We start from the raw sequence: 22,567 nt of genomic DNA, 5'->3' as shown, positions 1-22,567 counted from the left end.
CCTAATTTGCATCACAAATGAGCATCGCCAAAGGGGGAAATTTTTTTCAACCCTCTCTTTTAAGATTAGCCACTCCTGGGATGCTATAAATGAAGAAACTTGAAATACACGCGCGAGCTGTTGTCATGTACTGCGCCTCTCCGTTTCCATCAAAACTAAAAACGAAGCACTACCTAAAAATGAATACCTTATGCATGAGAGTTTTCCGTGATGTAATGCCATTACTTTTTGTGAACAGCTGGTGATTGTGGATATAGTAGTACCATCACACTTGATTGATTTCTAGCAACGTAATTAGTATTGTAGACCAGCGTTAATTAGATGGATATGGGAGAAGCCTTTGTTTCCTGCCGCAGGTTTCGCTCGGTTAATGGGGATGAATATTAATGTTATTATTATTTTTTCGAAAGCAGTTTCAAGGCTGTAACCTTACTTAACTCATGAGTGCCGTGAACAGGAAGTGGGAGCAGAAAGTGGGAGCAGGAAGTGGTACCAAGGATAGTGTATGATATCCGATAAAAAATTTTCAATTCTTTGTGCAGTGTTCAGGGTGGTGCCACGTACCATTTCACTTCCCAGTTAGCATGCATTCATCAGCTATAGTCACGTTGAAGGTTAGTTTACGTTAGTGATTGGAACCCACGACGTATATATGTGCCTCCAATTGTATACGTGTGAAGTTAATCTCAAATGTTAAAGGCCGTTCACGTCTCCACAGAGAAGTGTGACGGATACAGCGCCATTACCTTGCTCAAAAACCAATTCCCAACTCCGCCAGTTTCCAAACGCCAAACTGCCGAGCCAAATAGTGCTCCCGCACGTCTTAATAGAGCCAAACTATGCCAAATGGTGCTCTCGCACGTCTTAATCGGTTTAAGTGTAGTTAAATCCCCGGCTAATGTTTTCCACGCATTTCAGTGTCATCATCTATTACGGATCGTAAACGGCTCAGCTCTTTGCGTGGCAGCTTTGGCCAGTTCATTCAATGGTGCTAAGTTTCTCAGGCTACTCTGAATGAGCATGCTTAGGATTCTGATAGTGTCTCGTCCTTTTATTGGTACTCCTTCGAGCTCTACCCTGAATAGAGGAGGCAGAGGCCTGCTCTTTCCATTCGGCGGATGCTGGACAAGAAAGGGAAATAGGGCCCTCGTACCCGTTGCGAGAGGAGCAGGTTGTTCGCTGTTCGTGTTTTTGTTAAGGGAGAGACGTTGCGGGTAGCCAGTGCTGAGATAAGTCATTCCCTACCGAACGGGGTAAAGGATCGTCTCCTAAATTGATCTAGTGCCTAGCTTCTGCATTCTATAGTTCACTGTGTACTATGCGGCAGAGCCACAAAAACAGTTAGTGAGTCATTGTTTTCTCTGGATGTTCTGTGCGATAACGTCACACCTGTGACAATGGAAGCGATTGGAAAGTCCGGAGAGAAAGCAGCGATAATAACGCTGCAACAAGATAAGCATTCGATGGGGATTTCTGTGTACGAAATACCTTCATACATGAAGATTTTGTTATTAACTCAGGCTCACAACATCAAATAGAGCGAATTATGGTAGCGTATTTTCTGGCGGGTCGTAGCTAGAACTCCCATGGAATAAAAGTGAAATAACTCCCCCCCCCCCCCCCCCCCCTCCAGGAATATGGCAACGGCTATTTCTACACTCGATCAGTCGACGCTATGTTAAGTTGACTAAATGAATTCAAGTAACATAGGAAGAATTATCTTGACAGTGAATGATTTCACAGAAGAAAAGCAATTGAAACCTATATAAGGGAAAAACTTTTGGGAACAGAACAATTAGCTTTTCAGTTAAATGGTTCAAAAAATAATGTGACTAAAATAAAATGCAAGCTGTCAACTGCAGTCGCATATTTAACCTCTGGTATTGCTATAGTGAAATGAAAGGTGTGCTCGCAGATTGTCCGCGCAATACACCTGCGTTTAATTTTCGATTGGGGGGGTCTGTGACGCACGAATAAAATTACATGCGTCACACGATACGAGAAGAAAGAATAAAGTAGATAGCAGTGATTTAGAGAAAGTGATAAAGTCGCAGTCTTAATGTTTCATTGTTCGTGGATTTGGCATGTGGCGCATATATATATATATATATATATATATATATATATATATATATAAAGCTGTTACGAATGCAGTTGTATGCTTGTAGCAGAGAGTAGGGTGTCCCTTATGGCCTTTGAGAAGAATGGTTCCATGCAGTGGTCTCAGTATTCGGGTTCCGTCTTAGATTGCAAAACCGCCTTTGATGGCAGTTTCAGAATAAGTCTTCATACCTTAAGCAGTTTTTTCACCAAGTTCGGTATTAAGGTAGGAGTACAACGAGCCAGTATGAGGTAAAAATAGTGGTCTAGCCATGAATATCTATATAGGCACAATATTTATATGCACAGCCTAGACGTACTTTTGCAATAAGTATACGCTCGGTTAGACTAATTAGGCTTAGCTATGTCTGGTCAAACCTAATTACGCTCATCACGGTCAATGTGTGTTTAGAAAGTAACATACTTCTGTAATATGGCCTTACAAGCTTTTCAACCTAACTAGATTTATACTAGGCTTAACTAAGTATAACAATATGAGATCGGCTTAGGAAGGCCAATGTGTTTTCATGTTCACACTTCATTCCTTATCCTGTGGTAAATACATTAATAAATAAAGTATTAATTAGTTTTAACTAGCTTTGGCCTTAAGATTGGTCACAATATATATATATATATATATATATATATATATATATATATATATATATATATATATATATATATATATATATATATATATATATATATATAAACCACTAACGACAGGGCATATAATGCGAACGGAGGATAATCGATGGGTAACTGGCTGGCAGGGAACTGGGGCGTAAATTTTCTGAGCACTAGATGCCTCTCTCCTTTCTGACATTTTTTTTTTTTTTTTTTTTTTTTTTTGCCGTTCTTTTTCCGACCAGCGGCATACAGCATCCCGAAAAAATATGTCTGGTTACGCTGGCTGGATTCCAAGAGAATAAAAACTTAGCAGAGGGCAGCCGAGGATTAGGTGGGCGGATGAGATTAGTCAGGTGGTGGGTGGCTGCAGCTAGCACAGAACCGATTTAATTGGATGGATATGCACGGGGGAGTCCTTTGTCTGACAGTGGGTGCAGTCGGCCCGACGATGCTTACCTTTACCACCACCAATATTCACAGCATCCCAAACCTGCATTAGCCGCACTAACAGGCCAGCAGTTCTCTAGGAAATACGACTACCACAAGTTCGCTCGATGGTTACACAAGAGGCGCTAATCGAAGAAGTACGCGGATGTACTGGACCGTGCGTAAACCGCGCGACATCCCGGATGTTGCGCCGTGACAGCTGCACTTATATAACGCGTACGCACTGCATCGATCAAAGACTTAAGGCCCGTTCACGCTTGCGACTCGCAGTGGTCGCGCGACCGTTTCGGTCGAAAAGCGACAGTCGCCGCAAATGGTCGCATGAGTCGAAAAGCGACTGCCGCGGGCCGTTAGGGCACTGCTCGATTTCCAGTCGCGCGACTGCTGGTCGCAAACCGCTGAACCAATCAGCGGCTCAACTGACGTGAACGTAAGTTAGCTTTACTCTATGTGGTGAACAGTCAAGGTAGACACGATGTGGAAAGCAACCCACAAGTCGCATTCGCAAGTGTGAACATCGGTTGCCCTCTGGTCGCATGCGACTGCCGGTCGCGCATCTTCCGCGAGTCGCAAGTGTGAGGGTGTAGCGTTACGTTTGAAATCGCAGCGACCATTGTAGACGTCGACTCCGTCGCGCATTCCGAGAGACCGAGTGCATGGAATTTTTCTATTTTTCTCTCTCTCGTCGTCTCTTCTGTCTATGCGTCAGGAAGAGGATATTGCGGATGCACTAGCTCGTTGTTTGCAGCCCGTATGACGCAGTTCCACGGGGGCGCGAACGACGGAACTATTTTTGGGAACGCCGCCACACAGGGCGACAAGCGACCGAGTGGAACGCCTGGCCTCGGTGACGCCGGCTCGCTTCGTGGGGGAGGCGGGCGACCGGTCGTGGCACCGATATCAACGACCTCACAACCCCTTTTGCCGTCGGAGTTCTCTCTCTAGGAGAACAGATCGACGTTTCGTGCCAAGGAATGCGGTTCACAGTGCAGATGTTCGGGTCTGTTGCTTTAGTACATCTTAGAAATACGGGTTCAGTTGTCTTTCGCATTCCTCGTTGAAATGTCGATTCAGCATTACTGCACGCACACAGGTCGATGCCTAATAAAGAGCCCAACGTGTCATTGGAATAATAAAGGCTATTTTTGTTTTGATCTGGCCAAGCAGTCAGTTTTTGGAGTGCTGTGAGCGCGAACTTATTGCAAATGGCAGAGGAGACAACGACTACGGGCGATTTGTCTTAAGCTCATGCCTTATTGTTTTCCAAAAACCATGCACCTACTAATTCAAACATTAGATATTATATTATAAGGAATGGCCCCGATATGAGCCTGTGTTTCATAACAGCATCGCATAGTTTCGTTTCGGCCTCCTGATCAGCTGGTTCTGGAGGTTTCGAAAACCTGCCAGATGTGCAAATCTAATTGTACGCGTGTTAGCCAGTATTGAAGTGCATTAAAATGGCGTTTTTTTTTTTGTTTTTTTTTTTTTGTCGGCTTCGTCTATCGGAATCTACCAGTACCGGAACGCAGATCCAAGGTGGATAAATATTTGGTTCTCTATACTAGCACTAACTGACGTACCTTAATTACACCTGCTGTTTAGCTGTTATTCTTTCTGTGCGCAGATTTTTTGTTTTTTCCGTGACATAAATGCGATTTGCGTTTGCTTATTAAACCGTCATTTGCGAATTAGCGCGTGCTTTGTCTGTTCCTTCCTTCGTCCCTCTTCTTTTTGCGCAGTTAGCTTTTTTCTGCGTCACAATGAGAAAATGACGGCATCTTCTGCCCGTCGCCTCGGACAGCCAAGCCTTCGAGCTCAAGAAGCCAACCAATTCCCCTCCACACCACCTTACATATTGTCTGAGCACTCGCCCACTCACAACTGTCAGTCCACCTGCGAATCTCACTGCCACCTCCATTACACCCAGGGAGGGAGGAGAGGGGGGGAGATCCGCTCATCCTAATCTAACCTCCAGAAGCTCCACCCGATGCCAATCTACCCACTTCCATACTTCGCAAGGCCTCTATGATGTCCAGAAGGAGCCCACACAGAAACGTAACGAAATATAGCGACTTCAAAGTCGAATTATACGACATTGGGAAAGCCATCTGCACTCCAAGAACCACCCTCAGCCCCCTCTCCACCCTACGCTTCTAACCATGCAGCTGTCGACTTATCCTACCCCCACCTGAAAGAAGCGCCCACCAACGTGCGTCGATCTTCGCCCTTCAGAAATATCCTATTGTGCTTGCGAGTTGCCTACAATAGTACTACCCAATTAAAAAATAAAGAAAGCGAAGCACCGAAACCACTTCGGGTTTCCTGTTCACGGAGAGCCGGGAAGGATAAGTTTCGCAAGAATATCACGCAAAGATTGGGCTTAGAAACTTGTGCATGAGGCCTTCATTATTTCTGAACCTTCTTGAAGGCGTGTCGTCAAATTCTGTCATTTCCCTTGAGTACACATTTAAATGAATGCATACGCGCTCGGAACCGGATCCTGACAAAGTATGTATATAGACCATCGCGAATCCAACCAGAGCGTGAAAGTGCGTCTAATTTTCTGCAAAACTATTTAAGTGTAATCGTGACGCCGGTGTAAGGTGTGCAGGGAGAGACAGACAGGCATTATGGATACACATCATTTAATGTTTTAAACCACCTAGGTCGCCATATTAATTGAATTAATTTAGGCTACGACCGATAAAGGAGTGCCAGCTAAACACCAAAGAGTGTTTTATTTACTGTTGTGATGTTTTCAGAAGTGAGGGCACGTCTGCGTTTAATGAATTTGTTGACTGAACAAGTCATCTGCCCCACCTCTGCGCCAAGGTGTCACTTTGAGAGTCGAGACAATAACTGGCGTGCTTTTAAACGGTTGACCGGTGACTGCCCATATACTTTAGTTCTGGAAAATGCTGCCTCGGGGTCAGCGTGAAAACGAGCCGGAGAGGAAACAGGAAGCCACTGCGGAGTAGAGGGAGATAATTTGTTTACAGGAAAGGCAGGCAGGCTGGACAGAGCAGCCGGTGTACTCTTCTTTGCATTGCGCTGGGGCAAGGGAGGGGAAATCTTCAGGAAAAGAAGCAATAAAGGGGGGAGAAAGACAAAGAACAGAGATTATTCGCTGGCGACCGATGATATATCGGGTGTTCGCAAAATTCTTCCTAGAACCTCCGAGGTCATTCTTCTGAGAATACTGTCCTGGGGGCAGTGACGAGAAACAGAACGAGCTAGTACATCTGGATCCGTATTCAGAGTTTGCGTCGTTTTAAGAAGATATGGTTTTCTCCCTGACCTCGAGCCACATGACTGGTGGAAACACCGAACCGGATGTCAGTTTGGTTGCCACCACTTCCGGTTCCAGTTTTTCCGTCAATCAAATGGGGGCGGACACGGAAAAAACGAAAACCACGCTAACTCGGAAAACGGACCGTGAAATAAAAAGTTTAACGAGCTCACGAGAGAAGAAAAATGGTGGTTATTAATTAAGCGTATGTACGTAACTCAAAACCTAAATAAAGCTTGAGCATTAGTTCAGAAAAATGGCAAATTGCTTGTCATTTTTAGTAGCTTTTAACTATGGTTTGTGTGCCCCGTATACTTTTGGCACCGAATGTACGCCCTGCAGCTGAGAATAGAGAGATATATAGACAGAAGAAAGGAATCGCAGGAACTGCGGGATCAGACACTTTGTAACGAAGAAAGGTAGGAATTTATAAGTTAGATACTTAATTGGGATGCTCTCCTTTGTGAGGAACTGCTTATCAAAGCTCGTTATATTTGGTTATATTAAAAGCGCACACCTTGTGCTCGTTCACTTCAGAGGAGAGGTTTCCAGAGATGCGATGCACTTGTCAGACGTTTCAAGACGTCCTCGAGTGGTTAACCGCTATTTTTCGGTGTTTATCATGCGCTGTTTGCGTATAGCGCCCTTAACGTGATTCAGACTTTCCGCGTAAGTGCTTTGAGTCTGCTAAATTTGTTGCAGTCATTGCTTACCAGTTCCTGTGCGGGCTGACTAGGTTGACTATAGTGTCAAACCATTCTCGTCCCTTAACTCCTTGCTGTAAACTATTGTTACTTCTTTCGAAGACTTGTTGGCCATATCTGGCGACCAGTACCAAGCATTAACGAAAACGTTGTCTTTGAGACTTTTAAAAACTCTCATTTATGAGTAAAGTGGCGAGCCTAACAAGAATGATTCTACATGCAGTTATTACAATTCGGAAACGTCACAGTGTGGGCCGTAGAACATCGTATAAAGATATCATCAGTGTTACAGATCGTCAGCACACGGCACTTTGGTTCGCGACAAGAAATAAATTATCCTCAGTATAGTTACAACACACGATCTTTTCACCAATTCGGCAACCATCAGAAGCGCAGCGCTCAGAGCGAATAGTTTCTCGGGCTATCTCTATAGGCTGAAAAATACAGGGTTGTCGACTATTTCCCGCAGCTCTTTGTCCTGACAGTGTAGGCGTATATGCAGACGCACATGCAGCTTTCGACCGGAATTTGCTAAGCAAGTGCCTTAGTGCGTCACGTCGTCACAGCTGCTGTGAAATATGGCTCTGAACTGTGATGAATAACCTTCATCCCAGTTTGCAGAACAGTTGAAAAATCTTCGTCGGCGGCGAAGTGATGATACTGCTACCTCTTGAGCTTTAAAGCGATTCAGATACTGCGCTTCGGGCAAGGTCACAGCTCTTGTGTACACGTTTAACGATGAAAGGATGTCGAAAGAAAAAATTCGCGCTTAAAATATTTCGTAAAATAGCCTAGATACCAATGGTGATTACAGCAGCATATTGTCACACACCCACCACCTCCACCAGTGTCACGACCCAAAAAGGCTATTTGGGTCGTGACAGTATGAACCCAGCATGAGCACCAAGGAAAAGACACGTTAACTATCAAAATCAGTTAAATTTTGAGGGATTATATGTCTGTCAAAATTAATATTCAAATAAATATATTTTTTGCCCCTATATGCTTCTTTGAAAGATTAAGGGTTATTATACAGATGATGTTACAGTAGTTATCTTTGTGCAAGTATAACCATTGATTAGAGCTCCCGGTATTGTTCCAGCAACTACTGTTTATGCGCTTTGCCATGCTGTAGGGGTATTATTTTTGAACCGAAGAATGAATTTAACGCGTGCTTGCAGCTCCTATAAGGAAAGGATTGCAAAAAAGTTTGTTTTGCGACATTGACTGCCTCGTGTGCTTGTCAACGAGACACGACAAAGCACGTAAGGTGTAGCGCGTATTAAACTGCAAATTTTGCGGACGTAATTATGCCCGGAATAGCGATGCCGGTTTGCAATAATAAAGAAAACACACACCGGAACACTAGGTCCAACTTAATGCATGACACGGCGGTGTTGATGGTTCTCTTCAGCGGTTTGACTTTGCACATAGTCAATGCTATTTGTCCAAACTCACGCTTAACCTCACTTAATTACTTGAATTATCGTCGCAATAATTAGCACGCCCCTACTTTGCATTTAACCCGTCACTAACTTTGGGTCCTCAGACATACCTCTCACTGATTCACATCCATGTAGTTAATTGCTCCAAACTATATCTTATCTATTAGCACGTCATCGGTTCACTCCACTTTTAATCACGTTACTAAGCTTCGATTAAGCTAGCACCATACACGCACATCACCACCCTACTCAGCTCCGTAATGCGGTAATTAGGGGATTGAACTGAAAACGTGCTAATTGATGAGATGCTTCAATAGGATTTATGCAGGGAGATTATACTGATTATACTTCGATGTACGCGGGCTCTGAGGTTTTGTTTTCGAATGAGTGCTTATATCTGCCTTGCGCAAGTGTCTGCAAAATCACCACCGATCAACTTATAAGATGCTCCTTCCGCCGCCATAGTATCATTCTCTATACTTTGGTCTCAAGAGTTACGACGTTCTAAGGAGGTGCACAAAACGTATATTTTTTTTTTCTTGCTCTAAAGTGATTTTTTTTTTGCATTACAAAATGAAGCTATACCTATTAATATGTGGAAAATATTTTATATCTTCGGTTTAGTACCGCCTGTGCGATGTATACTTGAAACCATTGAATACAGTTTCATTAACTGCAAAGACGAGGGTTTGTGTGTGTGTGTGCGCGCGTGCGTGAGTGTGTGCGTGTGTGTGTGTCTGTGCATGTGTGTGCGCGTGCGTCTGTGCATGCGTGTGTGCGTGTGTGCGTGCGTGTGTGTGTCTGTGCATGCGTGTGTGTGTGCGTGTGTGTGTGTGCGTGCGTGCGTGTGTGTGTGTGTGTGTGCGTGTGTGTGCGTGTGTGTGTGTGTGTGTGTGTGTGTGTGTGTGTGTGTGTGTGTGTGTGTGTGTGTGTGTGTGTGTGTGTGTGTGTGTGTGTGTGTGTGTGTGTGTGTGTGTGTGTGTGTGTGTGTGTGTGTGTGTGTGTGTGTGTGTGTGTGTGTGTGTGTGTGTGTGTGTGTGTGTGTGTGTGTGTGTGTGTGTGTGTGTGTGTGTGTGTGTGTGTGTGTGTGTTTTGTGACGTGCTGCAAGGAAAAGAGTTCGTTCTAAACTCTTACAGCGTACAATAGCTTCCGTATACCCAAGCTAATTAAAACCCATGACATGGTTTTCCCAATGGGGCTCCATCCAGCCTGTGGAAAACACGCACGTTGGAGCGCAGCATTAAACCTGCTGTTCCACTCAAAATTCACTTAACCCGAACGCTGCTCCAACTAATGGGCATTCATGAGGAAGATTCCCTTATACCAGACAGGTTGCTGCTGTTGACTCGGCATCTAATCTTGCCACCCTTTTCGTTATGTTGACTTTTCTGTCAAACTATATAGTAGCCATTAGCGGAGCACTTTGCATATGGTCCGTATATATGGCTATATCTGTACATAACTGCGTGTAACCAATGCAAAAAAAAAAAAAAATGCGCCTACATGGTCTAGAAGGTTGAGGCCTCGCTGGTGACCTAAAGGTCATGTGTTCGAATTTCGACTGAGGCAGAAATGGTAAGGCGAGTGCGTTACTAGCTCCATTTATGAAAAACCCGTTTGCATGGCGACACTGGGCGCTACCTATTAAAGATGATGTAATCAAGTATACGGTCGGCGCAACCGAATGCAATCGGACGCTGAGTAGGAAAGGTGGAGCGCGCGAAGCGCGGTATAGCGTGGCGGCTGCTCCTAAAGCCGAATGCAACCGCATGTCGCAAAGGAGGTCGGCAATGATCTCCACCTCGACATTAACCACCTCGTCGCATAAAATAAAAACAGACGAAACCTTGAAGGCACCTCGACTACAGCTTGCAACCACACAGTGCAAACTCGGCAATCTTCATCGATTTGCAGCGAGTATGCACGAATGTCTCCGGCCCGGTGCGCAATAACGAATTCGCAGATATAATGAAGTTGCTGCAAGACCTTTAATGCTGCAAGACCTTTAAGTAATCCTTGCGCATTTCCACATGATATCAGCCTCAGGTTCCTCTACCGGACATTTTTTCTTAGAATAGGATGAGTTGCTTTATAAGGTAAGTCGTTTAAGACGTGCGCAGACCTTTTATTTTAGACATCAACGCATGACGTGGGTTTTTTGACGCAGTAGGCGCCGAGTTTTCCTTCGGACGGGAGTCTTAACGCAGACGCATTAAGGCAGCGCGATTTTAACGCTCGTTAAAACGGCGTTGATTGTTCTCGCATACACCGACAAACCATTCGGTCAGTTTTCTTCTCCACGCTGTGTATTGGCTCACAGTCACGTGGATCGCAAAGCGAGGGTTGCCGGCAATGCCGTCACTGCCTTTCCTTTTTTCGCTGCTTTTGCAATGCTTCCATTTCTTCCTCATTTGAGCTGCAATGATGTACAGGTGCCGTCCTATCGTATACTTGCAACCGAACGCTGCCATTTCTTTACGCACGTCCACAGAGGTTATGAAACCCAACCAGGAGATAAATTAGCTCCGCATTTTAACGAGCAGTGACGTCAAGCGAGTGCCTTTTCCGGACTGTCCTCTCTGATAGAAATATCTCATTACGCTCTCATTGCTCTTGTCTCTGTGTTTTTTGTTTTGTTTTCCATTTGTTAAAACAGCTCATGCACTTTTCCTGCCTTGATTTGTCTGCATTCAGTACACCGCGTAGTCCGCAGTACCAGGGCTGCTGGGTTTCGCAAGTTGGTAATGGTTGCACCGAAGAGTGACCGCACAGCCATGCCGTTGCTGTCGGCAACAGAGGTGAGATTATGCGAAAGTGCTTCTTGCCGCAGTGGAGGGTCTTGCTGTTGCCGACTAAGGTTACACCACAAGAATATGCGCCTTAAACCATTCATGAGGAATGATGCAAAGATGCAAATTGTGACTTTGTACATTTAGGTACAGCGTAACAAATTTGAGTGCTCTTAGAGGAGTGCGAAGTTTCACCTTTCGTGGAACGATATATTTATGCCGACATGATACACACGCTCTCCCTGATTAAGGAAGAATAGCGCTGCTGTCAGGTGAATTACGATTGTAACTTTTTTGAGTATGCTCAAGTTTGGGCTATCAGAAGGGTGGCATTTGCAGTACATGCAAGGGCAAAATACTTATGTCCAAAATACAGCGTAACCGCGACCTCAAAAAGATGTCAGTTCAGTGACAAGTGATTGAAACATAACATTTGCACGCTGTTTTAAACCAGAGTGCATATACGCAACCACAGAAGCTCGGCTACATTTCAATGACCAAAACCATGAAGAGAACGCCAGGGTTTCGCAGTAAAGTTTTGTTCAGGGAATTTTCCTTCTCCGGGTGGTATCTCAGGAGTAAAACTTGGCGAAAAGGGACTTTCATGGACATTTAGTAAAGTGGTAAAAACCAAATTTGTCGGTCTTTTTTTTTATTTTATTTTATTTTTTTTTTTTACAAATTTATAAGCTACTGCAGGGAAAAAAGGGCAGGGTAAAAGGATTTTGAGGTCTATAAACGGGTGAATTTTCGGTTACGGTGCCAAATTGACCCTCGTCGATGCCGGGCCTGGGCTCCTGTAGCATAAATAGTAGCAGCCTAAAAGCAGCATAAAAGTTCACTTACAGGTGAGAAAGGAGGACCAATAATACATTCAAACATGTTTTTAATGCAACGCACTGAAACGTATGACAGCGCATACGAATTTATTCGGGCGCTGAGAAAAAAAAAAAAAAAAAAAAAAACAGAAAGAAAAAGATGATACAGAATTATTGTTTGTAAATATGAAGAGGCCGACGAAGAATCACCGGCGCCGTACACACTTACGTTTACAGCCACTGCAGATTAAAGCCGGTTACGTTTCCAGAGACTATGCGCTTCAAATTAGGTACTCAGCGTGGGTTTCGGTGCTACATACTCGGACCCTACGTGCAGAACATATATACAGAGCCTCCAGGAAATACATAGTATGATGACATGCGTATGATGCGGAATCCAAAGGCGTGGAAACCACGCAGAATTACAAATTTGCGTCGCGGATCATATAACTATCGGGACGCACACCGAAGTGCGTTCAGCTGCAGCTCACTGACGACGCCAGCTACTTCCCCCCCCCCCCCCCCCCCGACCAAAAAAAGAAACAATATTAACAGAAGACGCTATAACCCAAGCAAAAGAACAAGATGTCATTGATGACCCTTCAATGCAAAGCAATGAGAGTCCTTGAGCTCGGTGCGGTGATGAGTTATGCTTCTCCATGAGGATCCCTTCGCCCCACATATGAAACCCAGGCTTGGCTAGACCAAATGACCTCACAGCATATAGTCACCCCCCAGCACTGTTGTATCGATGAACCGCATGTCTTGATGACGTAATCGAGGTTAGTGACGACGCCAACGCTTTCTTCCCGCACAAGCCACAGACGACAATGTAAATAAAGGAATGTATACCATTTCGATTGACGCATGTGTGGCAGCAAAAACAACATAATTTTTTATGCGCATGAAAATCTACGTCGCTTTCCTTTATATGTCCATAAGCGCACAAGAATAAGACAGCACAAAAACTTATGCGCATATTCTTATGATCTTAAAAAGGCACGTAAGCATGCGCGTAAGTATAAGAAAGCAAAATAAATGTATTGTTTATTTTTTGCGTTTGGTGCCGGTCATTGCCCTGCTCCTTGTGATTTTATTTGTTTTCGCGGACGCGTTCAGAGTACTTGCTGCACTGTAATGTGTTACGGCTGCTAGCCTGACTGTTCACAGGAGCAACGTTTCTTTCTTTTTCAGTTTATGCGTATTTCCCCCTTATAATGTTCTCAGTTTTATTCCATTGTTTACCTGCATGCTGGATTCTTCATATCTTCATATTTAACCTAACTGCGATATTTTGTTTAGGCTTGCCTCCCTCTTGTGCGAGTTGCTCATTTTCTATGGCATGAAAATGAGACTAACACTATTGAAAATAACTAAGAAATAATAAATTTGCTTCGAAACACAAATGTTTCGTTTTCTTCTTTCTTTTTCCTGGAGGTCTCTTCCAGGAAGAAATCAGCACACATACTGACTAAAACAAGTTTGTGTGTGTGTGTGTGTGTGTGTGTGTGTGTGTGTGTGTGTGTGTGTGTGTGTGTGTGTGTGTGTGTGTGTGTGTGTGTGTGTGTGTGTGTGTGTGTGTGTGTGTGTGTGTGTGTGTGTGTGTGTGTGTGTGTGTGTGTGTGTGTGTGTGTGTGTGTGTGTGCGTGCGTGCGTGCGTGCGTGCGTGCGGGGAGGGGCGGAGGGGGGGGGGGGCAGCAGTTTGACTACGCTAGTCCCACTTGTGTAGAAAGTGGCGCACTGCTCTGCAAGCGAAGGGACGCCTCGTCACAGCTTGAGCGGAAGTAGAGCTGTACAGACCTATATATAAGCCAGATGAGTAACTGCGAGCACCTTATACCACGGAACAATAGACAGCTGTCTAATTTATGCCTATACCGCCTCGTGCCCAGTGCCAGGACGCTGCACACGACGCAGACTGCACGCGTTTTTATATTCTACATGCATATTTGTTCTTGGGGAACGATGGAATATGCACGCTTTTTAGGCTGGAAAATTTGTCTCATCGACCGGAAGTAGGCTGACGTCACCCACACGTGCCTAGATGAAGATGAAAGTTGCTCGCTGCCTAACATTGCCTGGAGGGTAAGGGGCCAGTGCTACAGTGAGCATTTCATACAGGCAAGCGTAGAGCATGGCCTTCAGTTCGTGCTTGCACGCTCTGATTGCAGAGAAATTGAAGTACCGTTATATTCGTTCAGGGAAGACGTTTGTCTATTTGTTTTGACTCCGAATGTTTTCTCCGCGCACACTGGCATCACTATGACAGCGTTCAATCCCGCATATCGGAGATAACCGTGAACTCATGTTCCTCCTCGTGGCTCCTGCAGTATACAATCTCTGCCTCGTAAGAATCAGCGTATACGAAGACGCATATCATCTTATCACCGCCACAACAGCCTGGTTGTTCTGCGTGCACCCGAGCTGAGGATTCGCAAGAGAAGCGAGATGAACGTATTGATTTGTGGCTTGCACAATCCTTCAACGGAAGCTCCTGCAACGCTTGAGAGTCTTAGTGAAAAAGAAGTATAATTACACGCTTCATGCGTCACTTGCACGCTTTGATATCAATGCAATTGCTGTAATTGTTGCTAATTGCATCGTGTTTCTTACAATTGTATCCCCCCCCCCCATGTAATACCCTCCTTTGGAGGGCCTTTAGGGGTAACCTGAATAAATAAATAAATAAATAAATAAATAAATAAATAAATAAATAAATAAATAAATAAATAAATAAATAAATAAATAAATAAATAAATAAATAAATAAATAAATAAATAAATAAATAAATAAATAAATAAATAAAATGCATTTTGCCTATTATGCTTGGCGCCCAAGTGTTTTGAGGCATCGCAAACTTTCTTGCGTTGGTCAATGCGTTTTTATCCGGCCTACGTGCTTTTGGGGGACGTATCAACGTACTCTCTTACAGTCCCCGGATTCATCGAAATGTTCCTTTAAGATAAACTGCCCTCACTGTCCTCGCGTAGACAGGGGAACCAATCTGCTCATGGAAGAAACGAAACGAGCGTACCAACTCTCCAGCGAAACCAATAACTTTCTCGAAGTGATCTAAAAGCTTCGATATAAAATATACGGACAATAAAAACGGAGAGAAACGAAAGATATGCCAAGCCACAAGCAATTTAGAGTAATGTCGATTCGTGTGTGAGTGAATTATAAATAAAACAACTGCACCCTCGCGCGGTCCCCTTCTAAGTTTGTTGTTGTTCTTTTTTTTAAATTCAGCTCCCTGCTCCCGGCGGCCGAATAACGACCAATTAGTTTGTAAGCTTATACGCACTGCAGCGAGATTATTTGCAATTTTGATGCAAACATATTTTTGGCCACACATATACTTAACGAAATATGCGTCAGAAGACCTTGTTGCATGTTTCTGAAACCTTGTAGAGAAGGCTGTTAAGCATGGGGAAATGGTTTGGTCTGTGGGGTTTAACTTTCTCAAAGCGACAAAGGCTATGAGAGACGCCGTAGTGGAGGGCTCCGGAAATTGCGACCACCTGGGGTTCTTTAACGTGCACCGATATCGCACAGCATATGGGCGCCTTGCTTTTCGACTCCATAGAAAAGAGTTCGACGAGGCCGGGACTCGATCCCGCGCCCTTGGGAACAGTAGTCGAGCTCCCTAACCACTGCACCACCCCGACGGGGCAAGCATGAGGAAATGTCATAAAGAAAATCTGCTGCGCATCTATGACTGCTGCTTATTGCTCTCTCCCTCTCTCGTGTGTGTCTGTGTGTGCGTGCGTGTGTGCGCGCGCGCGAGGAGCGGGGGTGTGGCACGTTCATGCATGGAATACATGACTAACCTAAACTTCGCTCAGTTCTGGTCGGTAGAACGCCGCCACCTGGCTCAGACAACTCCACAAATAGCAACCACTCCAAAGTACCTGCCACCTGCCATTCGTGAAACAAACGTCAGCACATGACGTATTAATTGTGTCGTCGATGATCGATTGATTTGCTTGATGATAGCTGATCATTCCAGGAGGGTAAAAGTCGTCCGAATAAATTATCCCAATTATCGCATACGTACATCGCACTTACGTTGTTTGTTTTCCCAACTGCATTTTGACATTTTCATTTCTCTAGCTATACGGCGTGACAAACCCGGAAGCATTAGAAATGAACCAGACTTTCTTTTTGGTATATTATTTGTTGCTCTTCGGCAGCATTGAACGATAGAGCGTCAGCAGGCACTAGTGACGCAGTCACTCGAATTCGTTACATTATTTATAGAAATCAGCGCTACGAAAAAAAAATAAGGAAAGCTGCATGTTTGTTTACCCAAAATAAGGCCACTAACCTCCGTATACTTCCTCTTCCAGCCAATATGTCACCGGTCCTGCATGCTTGCCACCGACATGCTGCTGCCTCCCATCATAGTCTGCCCTTCAATACCAATGCAGTCGCTTACACGGATGCCTCTTATGTGGTTCCTCGCGGGTCCGGAAGCCAGGTCCTCTTTCATCCTAGTCTATCTACCCCTGTCACACACACTAGCGGCCCCTTTCTCCACCCTCCGGATATTATCTCGCTTGAGGTCCTCTCCAACATTCATGCCATTCAATGTTTCCATTCTCTCCCACCTGTGCTTCAGTATATTTTATACTCTGCTGCTATCCGTGCCATTCAATCAAAAAGTCTCACACATCCTCTGTCAACGGAGCTCGAGGCTGCACTTGTTGCGCTGCAGCCCTGCCCCGTCTTCCTCCAATGGATCCCTGGACACTCGGGGATTGACAGTAATGAGCTGGCGAACCAGCTCACTCGTGAAACTCGTAACTGGGGCACCGTTCATCCCCTGGCCAAGATTCTTGGAGGGCGAATCAAGACTGTCTCTTCGCGCCACCATCAGTGAATATTACAATGCTGCTCGCTTAGACCGCAAGCTCTACCCCGACCCTCATCCTAATCATTCCGTTCGGGGGGCTCATATCCTTCGGCAAATACAGTTGAATACACTCATAACCCCCTGCCCGGCTATATCTCTACAAATTCCGTCGTGATCCATCATGCCCCAACTGCCCTTCCCCTTCCTTTCACACTGACTTTTTTCATGTCCGGTTGCATTGCAATCGGGATTCTTTCCCGCCTCCTACCATACTAGCTGGACCATGGGTGGACTGGCTTGGTGCTAAGGGTGAAGAGTAACAGCGCCTACACTCGTCCAGCAGGCCATCGATCTATTAGGCGCCCAAGTGTCGCGCCTTAATAAAGTCTTTTACTACTACTACTAGCTTCGCAATGACACCTGCGAATCAAGCCACGTTCTGAGGTACGATTTGCCGAAGGCTCACGTGCCTGTCACGTTTCCATGCGTGCGCAGATGAAAATGAAGGCCCACCTTGACAACCACGATCCATTCGTTTCGTTCGTCATTAGATGCATGCAAGATAGATGGGAAACTCAGCGGTCGACTTACGTCAGCAATCTTCGGCATATTCAACATCCTGTAGCAGCGACTATATAGCTTTTGCCGTAACAGTACAGGGAATTTCAAGGGAACATTGAACTGTTATTGTTGGAACGAACTTGTCGACCTATGTGTGCCTAAAGAAAAGAACTGCGGATTCGTTCGTTCCACTGACGTGCGCAAAGCATCTGTTCTTGAACTATGTTTTTCTTGTCTTTTTTTTTTCCTCGGGGCAGGCGTCGTATGTCTGAGCCAAAAGAGCGCAGGAAATATGTCGTGCCAGTATTTCTTCACACATATTACTGCCCGGGAGTATGGGTCGAGTGGGTCGTGAAATGGGAGAGGGGGGTGGGAGGCTTGGGCCAATTATAAACTGGCCCACTGCAACTCTCTATACTTCACAGAATGAAAAAGGGACTGTAGACGACCTTGGTATTGCTGCTGACAAGTCGGCGTTCGTATGCGTTATTTCCATTGCAATTCGCTCGTTTGCGGGCTTGCGCTAAGCAATGGCATATGTTTATACGCCCAATATGATGTAGCCACCTCTTCCGGTTCCGTATTGGCAACACCCAGCTCCGGCGTTTCGACCAATCAAGTGACTCGAGGTCACGTGAGATAGCGACACTTCGATAACGACGCAAACTCGGAATACGGGCCCTGATTAGATTGACGAAGACAGAGTTAAAGGAGACAACACGAACGATTAAGCGCAATGTGTTATTTTGAACTATATCTTTGGCAACCTATATAAGCAGCGCACGTCTTGCATATTAAAGTGCTACAGCTAACCCAGTCCCACGCAAAGCATATATTTAGTTTGAAGTATCCCCTCCGAAAAGTACGAGTCGTTCGTGAGGTTCCGTTCTAAGAACTGTCTCCAGCTCAAGAACGCCTTCCCCAGTTGGCTTTCCGGCGTTTAAGTTTATCTATAGGATGTATGTTACAACCTGCAGTTGAACTCATTCTTGTCTATCAGTTGACCTAGTTCCATTTCATACTTCAGCGGCCAGCATTGGCATTGCTGATGTCTGAGTATAGTTCAGAGTACTCGGAGTCCCAGCTGAGTCTAACCCCCGCCCCCATCTGCCCTAATTTGACTTCAAGGCAAGCTGGCAGATATGATCAACTCACAGAACAATTGTTCAAGGTATATATCAGGGTTTTATTGTTAAATAAGTATGGCGGGTCAATATTTTACAGAAATATACACAAGAGTAACGAACAACTCTGAGATATCGTCGTTGGCAAACGACGAGACTGCAGAAGGGTCAATGGGGGATGGGACAAACAGAATTGTAACAACCTATGTGTGATCTATGTACAGGTGTAATGGTGCATTCAGATCTTTAAATATAGGAACACAAGTTCTTTGAAGGTGCACAACTTGCGGGTGCGAGAGATCAGATGATCGTAGTTGTGCGCATACAGACAGTTCCATATTCAACGCTGATGGGTGAGCCTAGTTGACAAGGACAGGCGCCGATGGATTGCTACGCGCCAAGACGAATGCCGTCGGGAAACAAGTCACACGAGCTTCGTCCGCTGGGATGAAAAAGGTGACACAGGGTCATTGAAGCAACCTTCGGTACGTGTCTTTCCTCAGACAATACAGCGGAAACTTTCAGCTGCCTCAAGCTTCCTCTATTCGCACTTTCCGCTCACCGGTGAGGTCTACCGTGCAGTCGGGATAGAATGGCGACTACCGTTGTAGAGGAGGCGATCAACACTTGGTAGAGATGTATGGGACGGACGCACGGCGTCCGACAACACCAGCACAAACTTGCAAGGCCGCTCAACTCGGTGGCCGTCGCTCGACACCGATGTCGATGCCGGGCACTTGGAGAAACCGGCGCGTATTGCAGTTCGGAGACAGCCTGGTCAGCGTCGTCGTGAGTTGCGACGACTGGTTGGCCGCCGTCTGATCGCCGTCCACGTCTTCGCATACAATCACGGGAACAGTGAAAGCGTGGCCAGTGCTTTCAGCTCCACACCGTTGCTCCAGGATCTGCAGCCGTTCCATTTGCTTGGCAACTGCGTTGGCGACGACGTCCGCAGGCCTAACCTCTGGCACGGGCGACACAACCATGTTGGATACCGTTGCACCACCCGCAGCACCGTTCACGGACCACAGCATGCGGGAGACGAAGTCCTCCTGCAGAGCGTACTGGGAGGGCATTCACGAGCTAGGCTTGCTGCGTGAGCAGTCACTCTCTAGCACCGGGTCTCTTGCTCCTCGGCGACAACACAAACGACGCAGTTGCAGCAGCGGAGATGCCGCTAGACTTTCCAAGGCGCAGGGAAGAGCAGCGCGTATGCGTCGAAGAACGTCGAGGGTGGAGACGAGAGTGATTGCCGCAGCGGAACGATCGGCTATTATACGCGGGCGCCGCCGGGGGGCGACGTGGTCCACGGAACGGCGCTGACGACAACGTGACGCAAGCACCGCATAGTCAGCCCCTGCGCAGTGGACGCAATCGCGGCGCTTTGCGCAGTTGCGTCCGCAGCGACGGCGGCGCTGCTGGCGCTGCCGCGATTTTTGTCGTTTTGATTGAACTCGCCGTGGTAGCAGCGGTCGTAGTTGCGCGGTCGCGCGATTGCGCCCGAAGGCCGCGTGAAAATAAAACAAGCAAGCGGCACAAAAATACCATAATTCAGCGCGCAAGAGAGCGGTTGACTGCTGTGCGCTCGTTCTTTTTCTTTTTTCGCTCCCCTCTTCCTGGTCACGGCAGGCTGGGCGAGCGTTTCTTTTCTTTTTTGATGAATCACCAGCAAAATGTGAGCGCTCTTTTTGTCCTGCGCGCAAGGAAGTGAGTTTATGCATGAGGAGTCCATGTAATGTGCCCCGGCTTCTGGTAACGAGTGAGTCACAGGGAGGATCATGCGTTCGCGGGATTATGCCGCTTTGCGCCAAGACGCGCCTTAGACAATGGGTATCTTGGCGCTCGCGATGATGGCACAGAAGCTATGAAACGACACGCGAACTTGTCCGTTGCGCATCTTCGTGCGGCTCAGCGCAATGCTGGTGAAATCGAGCTACCACGAGCGCTGGCGCTGTAGCCCGAAATAGAGCTCGTTATTTTGCTGGTCAGTTATCATGTCTATAGAACACTGCTGACATGAAGGTTGAATGAAAGGCGTGCATACTTTTCAGTGAAAATTGAAAGAAACAAAACCAGGAAAAACAGAAAATAGTTTGTCAGCTTAATGAATAAACAGAGCTCGTTGTTTTGGTGGTTAATCATTGTGTCTGTAAAACACTGCTGTCATGAAGGTCGGATGAAAGGCGTGCACAATTTCCATTGAAGATACAAAGAAACAAAAGCAGGAAGAACAGAAAATAGTTTGTCAGCTTCATGAATATGTAACAAGCGAAGGAAAAATCAATAAGGGCATATACTTGAAGTGAAAGCAAAGACTAATTTTTAAACGTAAATGAACGTGTAGATACTTTAAAAGATTTCAGTCGCTTCTCTTTCAAAGTAATTTAACGTGTTCAGTAAGTTATTCGAGTTTTACTTCGTTAAGTTCAAAATCTATGAAAGTGAATGTGTTTCGAAATCGAGATAAAATATACACTTGAGTTAAATGCCGCAAATTTATAGCTATAGCAACAGCTCTGACAATACTAATGTGGAGAAAACTAGTCTGGTAACGCCTGCATAAGGCGTTTTAATTCAATTAAAAAAATTATATGAAACTGCAGGACTCCTCCGGTAGTACACGCAGACTAACATGAACGTCATCTGAAGGCCCTTGCTTCGGCTTAGTCGTTTGTGTCGCGTTGCACTCGAATAGTGCGGCGTCGCAGGCCTCACGCTTTGCGGAAAAAGACGCTTGCAAGCTGCGTGCGATGATTTCTTCCGGCGAACGTTTTACGCGCATACAATACGGCGAGTTCCAGACAAGCGAAACGTTCCGCCTTGGACGATATCCGATATTCCCACACGACGCGATTGTCAGCCTTTACCAGCTATATACGGGCAACCTTATCATTGAGTCACGAATCCGATTCTTTGATAATTGGGAGTCCCTTGCAAATGTTTGTATATTTATTGACACAGACTCCAAAGTCAAAGTTTGGTTAAAGCAGCCCAACTGTGATGAATTATTCAAAACACGTACATCTCTACATTAGCGGCAAAGGCGTCTTTTATGTTTTCTTTTTATTATTCTACTTTTTGTATCATTTCGTTCTTTTGTGTTTTATCCTGCGCTATGCTAAGTTTTTCTGAGCATTTTTTATTCTTATTTGTGCTGCAATACCATGAACACATGATTGTTCCAGCGATAGTTAAAATTAATATCGATTGATTGATAATTATGAGCCACGATGACGTCAGTGAGCAGTGGAAACGGTTACAGGCCTGTACCGTAAGGAACAGCGTCATAACATACCTACTCCCTTTGTATACGATTGTCAAGGCATTGCCTAAGGGAGTCCTTGCAACGAACATTACAGGTCCACTTATACCACTTCCTGACAGCAACTGCCGCGCAATTGATTTGCCGAATACGGCTCCTTATATCAGTGTGCTATATGGGAAGTGGACGACGGACGTAACTGCAGGGATTCCCCGCTGAAGTTGGCAGCGCTGAAAATTCTGCCTGCTACATTTTCCCACTCTGTGTCTATGAGCTTTCCTGTCTTCAACAAAAACAACAACAACAACAACAACAAAAAAGAAATCGAGCAGCATTAAATTTACTCAATCCACAAACAAACAATTAATCACCTATTTTGACAACATTTGTATTTGCCTTTTTCTTTCCTCGCACTCATGGATGGGCATCCTAAGCAGTTGCAATAGTCGTAAGCTTTAATAATAATAAAAAAAGGAGAAAGATTTCATTCATATTACACCTGAAATTAACAGGACAAAGAGTTATTGACAGCACAAGCG

The sequence above is a fragment of the Amblyomma maculatum genome, chromosome 11 (genome assembly GCF_055883805.1).
Source record: "Amblyomma maculatum isolate TAMU_Amacu chromosome 11, ASM5588380v1, whole genome shotgun sequence".
Classification (NCBI taxonomy): domain Eukaryota; kingdom Metazoa; phylum Arthropoda; class Arachnida; order Ixodida; family Ixodidae; genus Amblyomma; species Amblyomma maculatum.
Note: the sequence above shows the minus strand (reverse complement) of the source record.